This window comes from Rhinolophus sinicus, chromosome 1 (genome assembly GCF_057876585.1).
Source record: "Rhinolophus sinicus isolate RSI-liver-muscle chromosome 1, RSI-T2T, whole genome shotgun sequence".
NCBI classification, from domain to species: Eukaryota; Metazoa; Chordata; class Mammalia; order Chiroptera; family Rhinolophidae; genus Rhinolophus; species Rhinolophus sinicus.
Genome location: NC_142501.1, coordinates 44,113,010 through 44,131,932, shown reverse-complemented (window position 1 = coordinate 44,131,932; position 18,923 = coordinate 44,113,010). Strand labels below are relative to the sequence as shown.

At 34.8% G+C, this 18,923-nt stretch overlaps 1 protein-coding gene across 1 annotated transcript in view; it reads right to left on the bottom strand.

The window, feature by feature from the left end:
• The window catches only part of ALG10 (ALG10 alpha-1,2-glucosyltransferase), a 285,651-nt gene that overhangs the window by 183,156 nt on the left and 83,572 nt on the right, over positions 1 to 18,923 (bottom strand). The window lies entirely within an intron of this gene.

Sequence of the window (18,923 nt, the reverse complement as noted above, 5' to 3'; positions counted from 1 at the left end):
GCTTTAAGACACTGAAGAGAGAAATTAAAGAAGATACAAATAGACGGAAACACATACCATGCTCATGGATAGGAAGAATTAATATAGTTAAAATACCCACATTACCTAAGACAATATAAAGATTCAATGCAATCCCTATCAAATTGCCAATGACATTTTTCACAGAACTTGAACATATAACCCTAAAATTCATAAGGAATCATAAAAGACCCTGCACAGCCACAATAATCTTGAGAAATAAGAACGAAGTGGGAGATATCACACTACTTGACATCAAATCACACCATAAGGTCATAGTAATCAAAACAGCATGGTACTGGCATAAAAACAGACACATAAATCAATGAAACAGAATAAAGAGCCCAGAAATAAATCCATACCTATATGGTCATTTAATCTATGACAATGGAAGCAAGAATTTACATTGGGGTAAAGTCAGTCTATTTAATAAGTGGTGCTAGGAAAACTGGACAGACACATGCAAAAAAAGGAAGCTGACCACCTCCTTACACCATATACGAGAATAAATGCAAAATAGATTAAAGACTTAAATATAAGACCTGAACCATAAAACTCCTAGAAGAAAATATAAGAAATAAATTGGCGGACATTACCCTTAGTAATATTTTCACTCCTATATCCCCTCGGGCAAGGGAAGCAAAAGAAAAAAATAAACACATGGGATTACATCAAACTAAGAAGTTTTTTCACAGAAAAGGAAACCATCAATAAGACAAAATAACGTCCTACTGAATGGGAGAAGATATTTGACAATGATACATCTGATAAGAGGTTAATAAACAAAATTTATTAAAAAACTCATACAACTTAACACCAAAAATCAAACAACCCAATTAGAAAATGGGCAGAGGACATGAAGAGATATTTCTCTAAAGAAAACATGCAGGTGGCCAACAGACATGAAAAAATGCTCAACATCACTAATCATTAGAGAAATGCAAATAAAAACCACAATGAGATACCACCTCATTCCGATCAGAATGAGTAAATCAACAAACAAGTTCTGGCAAAGATGTAAAGAAAAGGGAACTCTCATGCACTGCTGGTGGGATTGCAGATTGGTGCAGCCACTATGGGAATCAGTATAGAGGTATCTCAAAAAATTGAAAATGGAACTACCTTATGACCCAGCAATTCTACTCTTGGATATCTATCTGAAGAAATACAAAATACTTATTTGAAAAAATATATGCACCCCTATATTTATTACAGTGCTATTCACAATAGCCAAGACATGGAAACATCCAAAATGCCCATCAATAGACCTCTGGATAAAGAAATTGTGGTATATATATACAATGGAGTATTACTCAGCCATAAAAAAGAATGAAATCTTACCATTTGCAACCACATGGATGGACCTAGAGAACATTATGCTAAGGGAAGTAAGTCAAAGGTGTTAAAAAGTACAAATGAATAGTCACAATATTGCCACAGGGATATGAAAGACAGTTTGGGGAATATAATCAATAATGTTGTAAAGATTTTGTAGGGTATCCAATGGATGCTTGTCTTACTAGGGACACCACTTCATGGATGATGTAGGTGTCTGACCACTGTGCTGTACACCTGAAGCTGAAGCTGAATAATATTGAATGTCAACAGTAAACATGTATGTGTGTGTGTGTGTGTGTGTGTGTGTGTGTGTGTGTGTATGTTCACAGAATGTGGAGTACAGCATAGGAAATAGAATCAATGGAACTGTAATAGCTATATTCGATGTCAGAGGGGTAGCAGATTGGGGGAGTGGGGTTATCACTTTGTGAGGGGTATAAATATCTATTACACTGTTTTGTACACCCGAAACTAATTGTATCTATCTATCTATCCATCCATCCATCCATCCAAACACCTATTAAAACAAGGACGTATTTAAATAAGATCATTAAAATATTATGACTAATTAAGCAATACATCATAAATGGTAACCATTACCACATCATCCCACAAACCATTCTAGAACACTACACATTTGACTCTGAATTCTCTTAATAATGTATTGTTCTTTTTCCCAGGCTTAATTTCACGTTTAGAATAGAATTTAAAGATCTTACCCTGACCTACAAGGTTGCACATGACCTGTCCCCTAGCAATCCCTTGGCCTCATCCCCGCCTCTCTTCCTCCTGAGCTTGCTGTCCCCAATACAAACAGCAGCTTTCCTCACAGGGTCTTTGCAGGGCATCTACCTCTGCCTGGAGCTTGATTACCCCAGATAGTCACAAGCTCCCATTCTCACCTCACTGCGGGCTGGTTCACGAGGGACCTCCTGGGAGAGACTTTCTTTGATGTTGACTACTGGGTCTGTAGTAACACTTCCATCTCTATCCCTTTACTCTGTTTGCTTGTATTTATTTGTTTGTTTGTTTAACTTCATCCTGTTGTCATTAGAGAATACATTTATTTCTCTGTCTCCTAGTAGCTTAAGATCTTCATGAGAGCAGGGTCTTTATCTTTTTTCATTCACCGCTGCTTTTGCATGGCCTAGAGCAGTGGTTTCTTAGGAAGTATTTATTGAAGTCAGAAACATATTTATTTGTTAATGGCTTTTGACAAAGGCCATTCACAATAGCCTCTGACAAAAGCCATCAATTTTATTAACAGATGGTTTATGATAATAGAGATAATAAATCAAGATTCTTTTTTGAAAGGTTTTGTGTAACTGTGTATGTTTTGGTCATTGGCAGACTATACACCATGGCGTAAGAGCTACAATGTAGAAGAATAAACACCAGACCAGGAATTAAGAGACTGGTTCTGAAACTATATATGTTTGTGACCTTAGGTAAGTCAATTCACCTTTCTCGATGCAGTAGTCTCAATGCTATCAACACTCTAATTTAAAGAGATAAAAAACATGAGCAACTTCACATATTATGAAATGAGTCTGGTTTATAATCCAAGTGTGTCCATCTCTGAAGTTCATTATATTTTCTCAATAGCCTTTCTTCCACATTAAAACTGAAGAGGAAAACTGACATTTATCTGATTATTTTTAATCTGTGAAAATCGATCTAATGGTTTTTGTAATAGTCAATCACCCAGGTATTTATTTCACAGGTAAATGTTTGGATAATTTCCAGTATTTATTTCCATTTGTTTTGTAGATCCAAGTGACAGAGTAATACTAATTGCAGAGAAAAAAATGCTGGTATAAAATGCTTGACCAGAAAAGAAAACTTTAAAAACTGTCAAATTGAAAGATCCATTTTAATTCACATTATGAAAGAAAATTAACTAGAGCACCATTAAACGTAAGCTTTCATTCACAATTCTGTGTCATGAGAATAGCCCAAAGAAGGGTTCTGTCTTAAGGAAGACGGGAAGCTTTTTATATTTATAAAGCTTTAAGAAGATAAATCAAAGTTCAGCTCTTTCTGGAATAGTAGTCAAAAAGTAATTGGAGAAGACAGGAATAGTTTTTGTAGTTTAGTAAAGTGTTGATTGAGCAATTTAGATTAATCAAGAAGGGGAGGTGAGAAACAGAAGCAGGAACTAGTATGACATGGGAGGACCAGAGTAGATAATTTACAGTCCTTCAAGGTCTCTCATAATCCCTCTTTTTGGTCAAGGCGGATGCTGAGTCTTTCGTTTGACTATAACTGTGTATTGCTGTCAGATCTATACTATTTTTAGACTCAGAGTCTTGCTGACTGCCATAAGTGTTTCTTATAACATTTGTCTTCGTAGTTGAATTTCAATCTTTTGTCAAGTAAGTAGTTACATGGAAATATTTAAGACTCTAGACAGAATACAGCAAACAAATGTGGAGGCAAAACGTATTAACAGGAGAATCATCAGAAAGCCTTGGACAATATCTCTTAGCTGAGTCCTGCTGCTTGTGGGATTAGCCAGGAAACAAATTCCATCCCACTCAGAGTTTGTAGAGATGAGGTGTGGTTTAATATAAATAGGCTTGTGTGATACTTTTTTTTAATATATTCCTGATTTACCCAGAGTAATAAGATTTGGGGAAGAATCTTGAAAATCTCATTTTAGCAATTAGAAACAAAGAAAGGAAACGATAGCCAGGAAAAGATAGTAAAAGAAGACAAGAAGGGAGTGTTAGTGGTTCCGGGCATTTGGGACTCTCGACCTGTTAGGTGTGTGTGGAAACCATCCATGTTTAGTAACTGCTGCTTGATCTGAGGTTCTTGGGAAAGATGCCCCTCTTCTGATATTGAATGCTCTTGTTCTATCCTTTAAGATCTCCTATGGGCATGGAAGCCCAGGAGGTGGAGATATTATATCTTTTTAAATATGACATGTGAATAAGACGGTCAATTCCCTGGAGTCTTGTTGCTATTTGTGATTGACAGCACCTGATAAGGTACTTTCTAATGAGGTTCAAGCGCAACTTTTAATGGAGTAACTTCAGTTAACCTGGGTTACTAACGAAAGGTTATACAGTTATTCCTGTGGTTTATCCCAGGGAAAAGCTATTTAATAATAAGTTGGAGTATCTTGTATTAAACTCCTACACTATTTGGGCGTAGAGAGCAATAGAAATGGCAGAATAGAGAATTCATGGTGAAAGCACCAGAGAATTTACTTTGCTGGTGCAGTGGGACCTAATAGCCACAAAAGCTAAGGGAAAACACTCTGGCCGTAGCAACTGAAATTTCTTGGATGGTTTTACAAGTTTGTTTTAAAATGCCATTTATTTGTGCTATTTTCCTTGAGGAGGTAGCAGGGGAAGTAAAGTTTCTGGGTGACGTACAGGGCTTCACAGAGTTACTTAATTATTCATCTAATGAAATGGATACCTCTATCATTTAGCAAATGTTTAGGGTTTCCCTAAGTGAGAAGTACAAAGCCTAAAAGTTTCTTTTTTGTTCAAGAGCAGTTGCTTTATGTCAAGAAAAGGTTTCTCGCCAACCAAAACACACACACACACACACACACACACACACACACACACTCATACACACCGTACAATATTAATAATATATTCAAAGTCACGCGAAGGTTAACTAAATAAAATCTGTTTGTTGATATTCTGAAAAGCCTAACGGTTTGGCTCATGTCCATGTCCCACCTCTGTATTTTTCCTAGGATTGTGTGATTAACAGATGGGATATCACCAGAGACATCCTTTACAATTTTATTAAAATTTTCCCATTCAGCATCTCAGGACACACTGAAGGAAATGAATTGTTATTGTCTTCCAATCCAGTTGCCAAGTTGTCTGCAGAATTATTGTTCTTCTTGGAAACATAAAATGTATGAGAGTGACCATTACATCACTTTGCATCAAAATTAAGCAATTTCATTAACAATGTTGACAATCTGATAGGCAATCAGGGAGGAAGCAATGACATCAAAGTGAGAAGTAGAAAGAAATCTGGAGAGTGTCGCATCACCAAAATCAGGGGAGAGGAAGGATCGGATAAGAGAGGTATGGTCTTTAAAAACCACTGCTGCAAAGAAGCAATTGGCTCTATTAACTAAAATGTCCTTGTGATTTTCAAACAGTAATCAAACCGGGGTGCGAGGGCAGAAATTAGACTACAGGAGGTTAAGGATATTAACTGTGATTAGAAACTGAGGAATGTATGTTTGTAAAGTGCTCTTTCAAGATTTGGGAGAGGACAGAGGGTGAAATCGTAGGGACATAGAAAGGGAGACTATTTTAGAGATTTGGTACTTGAGCCAAGGGACAGACCAGAGAGAATGGGAATGAGAAAGAGCAGACTGAACGCAAGGATCTGTGAATAGTTAAGTTCTGCAAATACAATTAAACAATTAATTTCTCTTTAAAATATATTTTGGAAGTAAGTACATATAAACATATGTTTTGAACAAAACATTCATTTAGTTATTCTATGCTCTCGTTTGTCCTTGTTTGTATGTTGAATGTTCTTAATTTTAGCACTTCTATGTTTCTACAATATACTGTCATCCCTGAATAAATTATATTTTCAACTAACTGCATTTTGGGGAAGATACTGACCTATTCAGCATGTACCACCACCTTAAAAGAGGAACTTTTTAAAGACTTGTGTGTTAATAAAGCTCTAAAATATTTTAGTTGCTGACATACTAAGTAGTATTATTTGATATTCAGAAAGTCAATAATCATTCCCCTAAGCCTACGAGTACAAATAAAAACCACTTTGGATAAAAAGTGCAGCACAATTCAACTAGGCCTCTACTATACGTTTTCTGCATAATAGCATAAATCTGACTATTAAAGCATCTAGTTTGATTCTATAATTGTTTCCAATTAATTTATTGCTTGATATGTATGAGAACATTTTCCATTCTCACAGATAATTATGAGTTTGATTAATGAAGACACACTTTTACTTACAATTATCAATAAAATGGAATGCCCAAAACAGGAGAGAGGCATCAATAAAATGTAAGTTATATGAAATTTTGTGATAGTCAAACAGTGTAGTACAACAGTACACTAATTGATTCATTTCTTAGCATCTTTCAGAAATCATGTGAACCTTTGTTTCGGACAAAGCCATGCTCAAATATCTCCATGGGAAGCAAATTAAACACCTAGATGGATGCATTCTCTCTAAGTCATGAAAGAGCAAACCATGACCTCCCTTACTGCTTTCCTACTCACGACACAAGAACACTTTGCGTCACACAATAAATGTGTGCTTGACAAGTCTTTTGCAAATTCAATCCCATTTTAAATAAATGTGTACAGTTTGCTGTGTCAAGTTTGCCATCACTGTACCATTTTGCAATAAATTCCATAGCCACTTTCTAATCTGTTCATATTGCTATTGAAGTTAATCTAGATTTTCACAAGCTTCTATTAAAAATTGCGTATTACAACTTTCACTACTCTTGTGAACCAATATAAAAATGTCAAAGAGCTACATATATATACATATATATACATAATCTATATTACTGTATTTCTTTTTACATATATATGTGCATACATACATGTGTATACTGATATGCATTATATATATCTTGCTAATTTAGTGCTGATAATAGGATAACAGACTCCTTTGTGCTCAAAATACATACTGGTTGATGGATTGGCATAAGAAGATGAGTGACTGGCCTTCTGTGCCGTTAACTCTTTGGGATAAAGTACGCTAGTCTCTTCAATGCTGAAACAGAGATAAAGCCCTGGGGAACAAATCTAGATGCCCCAAACAAATGAATCCAACTAAACATTGCTTAACGATAGTTCTGCTTGCATGTAATAAATACTTTTGGGTGAAGAAAATCTTCCTACTAGACTTAGGAGAAGTTTTCCTTGTTTTGAAATTGGCTTATTGAACAAACTGAACTCTGCAAAACACAATCAGCATAAAACTTATGTTTTTAATTTCCCACATCTGTTTTCAAATATGTTATGGCAATCTCTATTTCTTATTTCTGGATGATATTGCCTCCAGATCCATATCTTTTTTTTTTTTTTTTTAATTATTTTCACATATTAGAACCATTATATTTTCAGGTATTAAAAAGTCAAGTCCAGTTGAAATCATAACTTCAATGTCTTAGACTGTTCAAAAATTTTCCACAACCCCTTGCGTCAAGTTAACTCTTGCTTGTTTCTCAGATCTCAGCTTAGTCATCTTTGAGGCAGGAAGACTTCCTTGGCCTTTCTAATCAGATCATATCAAAAGAAAACTCAGAGACTAATATGCATATTAATAAAAATATTTTTACTTGTTGTGCTTCCAAGAGAGTCCAAGCTTTGGAAGAACTGGACTTTATATATAAATAACATGACAAGTATTTAGAGGAAAAAGTTTTAGCTTGTTAGTGATTCTCATTGTTTCCGAAAGGTCAATTTCCTTACATAATTATCGCATCTGCAAGGGTCAATATGTCTGTAGATATTAATAATGAAAATGACATTGATGAAGCTGTTTTTATTAGAAAGTGAGGAACTTACTGCAAAGGGAACCAAGGCTTCATTTATTTTGGGGACTATTAGACAGGGGCGTGTGTGTATGTGTGCGTGTCTGTGTGTATATGTGTATGGTTTATTTCAAGATACACTCTTTTCTTACTGTAATCTGTGATATTCACGGTTAGTCGTAATGGTGGTAAAGGAAAAGGTCAGTTTTGCTTTCTTGATCTTAGCTCTCACCAATATACACTCTCCTTTGACTATCTGTTTCTTCATAGCACAGCTATTTGTATACATTCCCTTGGGTGATTCTTTAATTAATGGTTATTCCAAGCTCTCTGAGGCCAGGAACAATATCTAGTTTGTTCAGCACTGTATTACAGTGTCCGGTAGGCTATACACATCCATACAGGCATACACACATACATCTGCTTTGTTCCAGTATTAGAAAACGGAAATGTATGCCAGAATAAAACAAGATTATATAAGTTTCGAGTGTACAATTCTATAACACACCATCCCACCAGCAATGAATGAGAGTTCCTGTTGCTCCACATCCTCACCAGCATTTGGTGTTGTCAGTGTTCCAGATTTCAGATATTCTAGTATGTCAGTGTTCCAGATTTCAGATATTCTAGTATGTCAGTGTTCCAGATTTCAGATATTCTAGTATGTCAGTGTTCCAGATTTCAGATATTCTAGTATGTCAGTGTTCCAGATTTCAGATATTCTAGTATGTAGTGGTATCTCTTTGTGGTTTTGACTTGTATTTCCCTGATAACATATGATGTGGCGTATCATAAATATTTTCTAGTTGCTGAAAATAATATGCTAAGAAAATTAAATTTGTGGAGCTATAAAAAGCAGAACTTTGTTAAAATGGATTATATAATATTATATTTTATTTAAAACCATTGCATTTTGTGTATTTTTCCTCTTCCCCTCATTTTAAACATCATTTGAAGACATCTATACAAAAATAAAATAAAAATGAGAAGGAAAACACATACAAGAAAGCTTACTACAAGAACTTTCTCAATTCATGGACTCATGTTGCAATACTGTTTATATACGAAAGAAAGGTCATGTCCCATCACATTTTTATCTTAGCTGACAAGCTGTAAAGTATCCCTTAAAAAGGAAAAAAAAAAGTAGAAATGTCAAATTATCTTCTCAACCACTTGAATAGGTAACAGTACACTTAGTGGTGAAATTCTGTCCTGAAATGATGAAAAGATTACTCTGTGAATAATGTACAAGTCTCATTCCTACCAACCTGCTTTACTTAGAAATTTTATAGGATTGCATACATATTTAATAATAGTATAATATATCATAGGGAAATTGAATGACCTTTAAGAAACTCAAAGTGAACATTTCACAAAAGAACAATACACCACCAAAAGTCAGGGTTTCAGATATGTAATATCACATATTTATTTTTGTAACATGTTTAGCATGAGTTTTTATATAAAAGGAAGTAGTCTTTTGACTAAAGGGTTTGCAAGCCTGGTCAGTGAGTCTTGGGCATAAGAATCTGTTGTTACTGAAGAAAAAAACTTGTAGATGACTTAAAATTTCTTGCACTGATAAACACAAGCTCATGTGGCTGATATTCTTTGATAACCTATCTTCTCAGAAAGCACAGGAAGACAAGCGCTTCTCAAACCTCTCCCTGCCCGCTACCTGCCACTGCCCCCCACGTAGTGCTGTTGGGAGGCTGGAAGACTGAAGAGCGGTTTTGCTACTCCTTGCTCCCTGCAAGTCCCAAATTCTTTCTCTGATCACTGTGTGCAGGGCTTCTGTGATCAGAGACCAAACGTAATATTTGTGAAATTCAACACAACTTGTATTAGTGAAAATCTATAATGAGTCAGGAAAATCTACAATGAGCCAGGGACTAGGAATAGAGTTTCTCTGAAAAATTTTAATACTGTAGTTTAGAAATAACTATGCCACTGTCTAAACATCTGCAAGATGAATGTGATAAGAGTGCTAATAAACACATATTTCCAAATTGTTTTAATATGAGGAAAATCTCTATCTACTTAGCCCTGACTTTCGCAAGAACATTTTAAGACTTTTGTAGGCCCTGGGTACTCACTCTCCATTTTTGGAAGCCCCAATTCAAATCATATCAAACTTGTTAAAAATGTTACCACATCCCACTAAACTTTTGCTAGGCCTCTGGAAACTTGTGCTTTTGGCACTGTACCCATATAGCTCAGTGAACACAGCAACCAACTTAGAGGAGAATGAGAAAGCTACATATAGAAAAGAATAGCTGAGCCAATATTTAAAAAATGCATACATTTTTGTAGAGCTTGGAGAAGATGTAGGTACAATTAGGAAAATAGGGGCAGCACTTGCAAAGACCTGGAAGCAAGATAAAGCTAGTGCTGAGTATAGGAAGAGTGGTGGGGGCTCTAAAAATTGGAAGGTTATCAGATGAGTACCGAAGGTCTTTAATTTATCTTGTGATTGATGAGACATCATTAAAATAATTCTTGGTAAACAGAGAAAAGATATAAAAATCTTTTTTTTATTAGAAGGTCCACTCAGGACCAATGAGGAAAGTTATAACTGGGATGTGGCACAAGACTGGAGATAGGGAGTCCAGTGACATGAAAGAAATACTGTCCTAAAGACCCTTAGTCCTTGGAATCCAAAGTACCATTGTTGGAACCAGTTGCGGTTTGTAAGTCTGGCTCGAAGGAGGCAGTAGAGCATTCCCTATAGGATCCTGGGAAGGGAAAAGGTGTCTGGGTTGTGCTTAACACCGCTGAGAACTGGTGCAGACAGATCCTCCTTTCCATTGCTCCTAGAAACCCACCTCGTACAGTGAACAAACGCCATCTGATCATTGCCCTGAAGACCACAAAATCCCACTGTCTCTTCTTAATGAAACAATTCTACTTTTTCTCTGCAACTATGTTTGAAGTGAAACTTTCCTCCCTGCTGTTTCCCAAAACCAGTAAAAAGAAAAGCCCATAGGACTGATTTTCAACAGCGAACGATTCTGGTGTCGGGGGAAGTATCCCCCTGAGGTACAACTGTGTCTCTCGGCTACCTGAGATTGCAGCCTTTACAGTTTGTTCTGATTAGCTTGTGCCCATGTAAAATGCATGTGGGGTGCTTCGGAATTCAAACTGCAGGAGCAATCAGCATTTCTCATCAAGACAGCTCCCTAGCCTGGGCTTCCTACCGCGGTCACCTGCAGCTTGCTGACTTATCCCTATTCTGCAGTCAAAGCATGTGAAGCTAAAGATCACTGGCTTGAAAGTCAGCCTTGGATTTGAGTTCTGACGTTGACATTAACCAAGTGGGTCAACTATGCTTTTTAGGCCACAGTTTTCTCTTCTACAAAATAGCAAGAAAATAGGTCAAATGATGTCCAAGATTCCCTTTACCTGGTTTATTGTTATAGTGGGAACCTTTTTCTTGATACTGAACCTAACAGGCACACTCATTGAAAAAAAGCATATACATTGGAGAGGTCACTTATAGAAAGAAAATAGTATATAAATTTATGTGTTTAACAATAACTAGATTGTGTTTCTTTAAAATTCTGAGGATAGGTTTCTTGCTTTTAAAATTCTAGTTCTCTCCCAAGAGATGTTCAAATGGTTTGTATTTTATTAGACATAGCTCTAATTCTTGCCCTGTATATTAATACTACTTATTAGCTATCCTTGCTGACATAGCTGAGAGGAAATACCTCCTTTTACCTCTTTTTCCCCCCCCACTTTTCAGTGCTATAAGCTTATGCTCAGCTACACAAATAATGACCTTGACGGTAGCTGTGCTTCTGGTTGTCCAACAACTGGGAAAGAAGTCCAAAGAAATTCAAGTAATGTGGCTTTCAGACCCATCTATTTTGCCTTCTATCCAAATTCATCTAATTTTGCTTATAAGAAATTTAAAAACATTCCCTTAAGTAATATTTTAAATAAATTTGGTAGTTCATTCACTATGCTAATTTGTGATACAAGACAAGGGGTTTTGTCTTGGTGATACTGTCCACAAAACAGGATCCATTTCACATCTACTTTCAATTCATCATCTTATAGTACAGGTCAGAACAATCATTCAGAGGGGAAAATGTCTCCAAATAAACTACAAAACAGAGAGAGTAAGTCAGAACAAATGTTTAGATTTTATATCAACTTGCTGTACAAACCATATTTAGAAGCTTGAAAACAACTGAAGAAGATACTTGATATCAGTTAGTTACAAAAACACCTTCATTTAACTTTGCTCTTGCTTGAAACTGATATTTTAAGTGGTCAGTTTTTACATTTTCAAATATAATTGCACAATAATACAACTGCTGGAGGTATACCTTTTACACTTTCCATATCCACCCCGTGAGAATTTTGTTTCTGAAGAGTTGAAGGAATTTATTCACTTTGCCTAAAAGCAGGTAGGAGGGAGGTTGGAAGGCTGCCTCTGGGACCTGTCACATATTGCAAGAGTCACCATAAATACACTCCATTCCACCTCAATCTTCCTCTTGCCAATCATCAGTGTCTTCTTCAACTTTGCTGCTTCTTACCCTGGCTTTGAGATCTACTTTGTCATATTAATGTATAAATGTTTGACTTACTCTATTCCAGATGTGAATGAACCTGATGCCTGCAGGCAACATGGCTAAGATTGCAGAAAATGGAGCATAAGATGGGATGTACAGCAGCAATGATGACACACAGATAGAGCCAAGGACCAATATATTAAGGTATGCTTTCTAAGGAGGAAGAGTCCTTAGCTACTTGGTACCTACAGGACCCGAGCTTATATTGAATGATTCTGAAAGCTAAAAGTCTTACCAAAGAAGGTAACATTTTTTTTCACCATTGAATTCAATGATTAAATGAACAAAAAGCAGAGTGAAGGAGAACTTTTAAGGCATTTTAAGAGGATAATGGGGAGAAACATGAGGGATATGTGAGAAGCTGTAGAAAGACTTTGTGCAAATAGATGTATACACAGGAATTTTACAACATGCTGATGCCTGTAATAATATATGCTATCTTATTTTAGCTCCTCAAGAGACTCCAGCAAATACTATTTCTTTGAATGAGAACAGATGTGAAATAGCCTTTACTGTGTTAAATACATTTTATCAGGTTTTAGTGTTTCCAGTGGCCATTCACGTTATGCTATTGAAGTAGAGTTGTGGTTTTCTTCTGTAGGACAAAATAAAGTTCATATGTAAAAATGGAAACACTACTTCAAATTTTTTGGCACTTGGACACAAAAAACTAATTAAGAATGAGCAGTAGAAGTAAGAAATGCCTTCTATTTCAGTGTAAGCCAATCAACAAGATATAAACTATGGCAGATAAACATGTTGAGGATTTTTTAAAAGTAGTAGAAGAGAAAGAAAAGGAAAAGCAAGAGAAAAAATAAGAATTCTAAAGACAAATATAAATGTACACATATATTTAAATATTTTAAAAACTAATGAACATCCCAATGCCCATGTTACCAGCAAAAATAAGGAAGTCCATTTAGATTTTCATAAAATATAAAAGTGGATTGTTATCAAAACCAAAAAATGAAACAACTGGATCAGGAAGAAACCATTAATGAGCAATAATATAATTGAAATTGAGAGAAAAGCAAAAAGTAAAGTGTGTATCATTTTAAGTTAAAGGTTAATTAGCTCATAACATGACTTCAGGAAATAAAACTCAACTTTCCCCATAACACACAATTAAATAAGAAACATTATTTTCTGGGTTTTATGTTTTCGTGTCCAAAGTAGAATGGATAATGGCTAAGTTAATTGGCATTTATGTCATCAGGAACAACTGGAAAATAAAATAGTTTTATTTTAAGTTGTCACATATGCCAAGGTATGGCAACTTTTCCATTTTGGTTTTAAACATACATAAAGGGAAAGTTGAACTGAGTGTGTGTGTGTGTGTGTGTGTAATTCTAAATTCTGGATAAAGTCAAAGAACCTCATAAAAATATCAAATGAAGGCTATTTCAATCAAAGAAAATAGAATCGCAGAAGCCCCATGACTGGAATGTACTTGGCATGTTCTATGAATGAAAAGGAGGCAAGTGTGGGTACATAATAGCAGATAAAGTGAAATACAATGGTAGAAATTGAGGACGGTAGATACCCAGAGCCTTGTAGGTAGACCATGATAAGGTTTTTAGAGTTTATCCTTAATATCATGGGGAATGATTTGGATTATTCTGAACAACTCACTGATGCTATCACCTTTAGATGTTATGGCATCAACATTTTCACTAAGAGATAGAATCCTGTAGAAAATATCAGTGACAGTCCACATTATTAACTATATAATGTACAAAGTCCAGAGTCAATATATGACCCTGAGACATCCTTGGAAAAACAAGTCACTTTACCTTAAGTACAATTCTTGTACCCAAGGGGTTAGGGATAGAAGGTATTTTGTTGTTGTTACTCTTACTGTTAATTTTTTCTATCAATAAAAAGTGTGCTTCAACTCCAAATTCTGCAGTCTATACGTGTAATACATATCTCATTCATTCATTCATTTATTCATTCACTCATTCACTCATCCAACTATTCAAAATTCTGAAAGGTAAAAGTCTTACCAAAGAAGACTTTTGGCCCTGTGCCAGATGCTGTGCTAGGCACTGGATATATAATACCAATCAAAACAAGCTCCCTGTCTGATTCCAGTAAACTAGTTTAGTGGTGGCCCTTAAATTCTGGGAACCATTTGCAAGCTTCACAGAGGTCAACATCTGCCACCATCTAATCGGAGACAAAACATTTACCAACTCAGCTTTATAACTCACTTTTGTATCAATGCATTTTTAAGACTCATTCTGAGTATCATGATTATTCTAATAGTGTATGTTTTTAATGAACAGTACAATCACATCTTCAGATATCAGAGTAAAATGTTACACATGGAAAAATGCTAAACTCAATGAAAATAAAAATTACATCATAGCTGCAAGATTTTCTACTCAAAAATGAAGGTTTGAGAAATAGAATATATGATGTATCCATAGCAGATCAACCTACATTTGAATTGCTAACTTGTTTTATTAAGAAACGCATTTTGATAAATTAGGAGGGGGTTTATTCAGGTGGGCTTTCTATTATCAGAAGTCCTGTCCTGTGCAGTGTCTCCTCCCTCAGGAGTTATGTAGAAATAGGCCATGTCATTTTATTCCCTTACTATCATTGCTTATATCACTATTTATTTTTAACAGGTTTACTAGAGTTATTGATATACAATAAACTGAAAATACTTAAGATGTACAAATTGATAATTTTTGACATCTATGTAGATTATTAAACCATCAACATAATCCAGCTAATAAAGATATCCTCCACAGACTGCCCCCAGACATTTCCTTATTCTACTACATAATCCCTACTTTCTGTCCAATTCTGTCCCTGCTCTCATGTGGAAACCACTGTTCTGCCTTCTGCATGTAGATCAGTTTTCATTTTCTAGAAATTCACATGAATAGAATCACAATCACAGAGTATATACTCATTTTTGTCTGGCTCATTTTATTCAGTATAATTATTTTGAGATTTACTCATGTTCTGCATATCAAGAGTTCATTCCTGTTTATTTCTGAGTCATATTTCAGTTTATAGACATTTCACAATTTGTTTATTCGTTCACCCTCTACGTATTTCTTTAGCTGTATCCTCCATTTTGTGGTGGTTGTGTTTTTATTTTTATTCAGTTCAGATTATTTTTAATTACTTTTAATTTATTCTTTGGCCTGTGTATTATTTAGAAGTATATTATTCAATTTTCAAATATTTTGGGATATTCCAGATATCTTTCTGTTATTGATTTCAAATTTAATTTCATTGTGATAAGACAGCATACATTGTATGACTTGAATCCCTTTAAATTTATTGAGACTTCTTTCATGGCTCACATATGGTCTATGATGGAAAACGTTCTGTGTGAACTTGAAAAGAATGTACATTCTGCTGTCGTCAAGTGAAAGATTTTGTAACTGTCAACTAGGCAATTTGCTTGCTGTGCTATTAATGTCTTCAATATCCTTACTGATTTTTTTTTTTGTCTACTTAGTCTATCAATTGAGGATATGTTTATTTCCTTTACAGTTCTACCTGCTTCTGTTCCATGTGTTATATGAAGCTCTGGTTTTGTATGCACAAACATTTAATACTGATATATTTTCCTGACAGATGGACTCATCATTATGAAATGATGCTTTATATTTCTGGTAAAATCCTTCATTCTGAAATCTACTTTTGATATAGACATGATAGTTTTCTTTTGGTTAGTGTTAGCATGTTACACCCATTTCCATCAGTTTACTTTTCATCTGTGTCTCTATGTCATTAAATTCATTTCTCATGGGTAGCATATGGGTCTTACATTTTTATCCATGACATAAACCTCTTTCTTTTAATGTAATTGTTGACATGGTTAGGTTTAAAACTACCATCTTTCTGTTTGTTTTCTTTTTATCCCATCTGTATTTTGTTCTCTTTGAGCAACTTAATAATGATGTGCCTTCATGTAGTTTTTTTCATGTTTCTTCATGCCTGCTTTTTTGCTTTTGAGTTTCTTGAATCTTTGAGTTTATAGGTTTTTCTTCTGCCTTTACTCAAATTTTGGGGAAATGGCCACTATTTCTTCAAGTAATTTTTTTTTTTCCTTCCTTTCTTCTTCTCTCCTTTTGGTCTTCAATTACATGATTGTTCACCTGCTTGAAATTGCCCTACCTTTCATTGATGCTCTGCTCATTCTGTCTTCAAGTTCACCAATATATTCTTCTGCAATACACCAATAATCCTATATGGCCTAATCTTCATCTCAGTGACTGTGCTTTTCATCTCTAGAGTCTGACTTAGATTTAAAAAAAATATTTTCAACATTTCTACTTAGCTTCTTGAACATATGGAATAGTTATACTAACTGTTCTAGTGTCCTACTAACTCTATCATCTATATCATTTCTCTGTTGATTTTACTTGAATAATTTTTCTCTTGACTATGGATTGCATATTTTGCTTATTTTTATGGCTTACACATTTTTATTGGATGCTAGGCATTGTGATTTACCTTGTTGGGCACTGGATATTTTTGTAAATATAAATATTCTTGAACTTTATTTTGGATGTGGTGGTTATTGGGAGCATTTTCACTCATTTAGAACTAGATTTAAGGATTTTTAGGCAGTACCAGAGCAGCAATAAGTCTATAGCTAATTTTACTACACTGCTGAAACAAAATCCTTTTGGTTACTCTAACCAATACCCCATGATTTATAAAGTTTTCCTCTCTGGCTAGTAGAACAGAAACGAATTCCAGCCCTGTGTATGATTCAGAACTGTTCCCTGTAATCCTTTTAAGTGATTCTCTTCCCAGCTTCAGATACCGTATTTCCCCGAAAATAAGACCTAGCTGGATAAGTAGCTCTAATGCATTGTTTGAAGCAAAAATTAATATAAGACCTGGTCTTACATTATAGTGAAATAAGACCTGGTATTACATTACATTACATTACATTACATTACATTACATTACATTACATTACATTAATTACATTACATTGCATTATACCTGGCCTTATATTAATATAACACCAGGTCTTATATTAATTTTTACTCCAGAAAATGCAGTAGAGCTGATTGTCCAGCTAGGTTTTATTTGCGGGGAAACATGGTAGTTTCCTTAAATGTATTCTTTGGTCAATATCCAGTTGAATATTAAAAGAGGACCTTCTGCAAATCTCTGGAGTTCTTTTTCTGTGTAGTTTTCTCATCTCTGCTACTCTCGACTTGGTTTTTCCTGATTCTTAGCAATATCTTCTTGACTCAGGAGGATCAATAGGTTTGCTTGGGTGTCCTCTCCATTCTGAGTCCTAGAAACTATCCAGGCAGCAACCTGGAGCAACTGTAGGGCTCACATTGCTTGTTTCCTGTCTCTCTGGGTCATGTTCCCTCATTGTCTATGGCCACTGTCTTGAAAATTATTGTTGCATATGTTTTGTGAAGATTTTTAGTTGTTTCAGGTGAGAAAGTAAAAGTTAATCTGATCCCTCTTGCTTCATTTTTATCATAAGCAGAAATTCAAACATGCTATTTTTAATAAATAGGATATGGGAGGTTTAAATATCTATGTTATTATATAGAAGAAATCAAAATAACTGCTTTTGTCTGAAATAACTGGCAAACAATGACTAATCCATGAAATTGGATTTTAACAAAAAATAATAAATGATAATGACTTGCAATTCCTTCAACAACTGAAATCATGAACTGAAAAGGCACATTATATTATACTTCTCTTTAAAGTCCATTCAAATATTTTTCTCTTTCTTTAATATTCTATTATCAATGAACCCGGGAATTGGATAATCATAATTCATTTCATTTTAAAAAATTTTATATGTGACTTTGAAAATGTTATTATATATGTTAAATATTTCCTCTACGTGTGGAACTTCTTTATGGGCCCCAAGATGACATGTGGGTTTAGCTGCTTTCCTGATGTGTATCTTCATTGTTTGGTTTAAGTATTTGAAGTGTTAGCTGCTGAAAATTACCAAAAGAACTGCTAGACTCTTGTTGCCTGGTAACAGGTATTGGTAGGACAGAAAGTATAGGTTCTTTCTCTTCAGATATCTTACTTTGGAGAGATAAAGCTCCCTTGCAAGCAAAAAAAAAAATTATAAAGTTATTGGGGGAACATAACATAATTATATACATCAGTAGAGTGTTTTTTCATGTATAACATCCATAAATTATGAATAAATGTTGTGTCCGTGTGCATAAGCACCATTTAAAGAAAGGAAAAGTAAAGCTATCTTGTCCTTGAGGAACTTAAACTCTAACATAAAGTTTGCGAAATCCTAGAATAATATCCTTGTGAAGATGTTTTCATTTTGTTTTTAATTATAGTTGCCATTTAAAATTGGTTCTTTATTTTTACTATAGATTTTCATATTTGTTCAAAAATAAATGATACATAAATATCCCTGCCTTTAAAACTAAATTGTCTGAATGTATATCAGCCAGAACAAAAGAATAGTGAAAAAAACACAC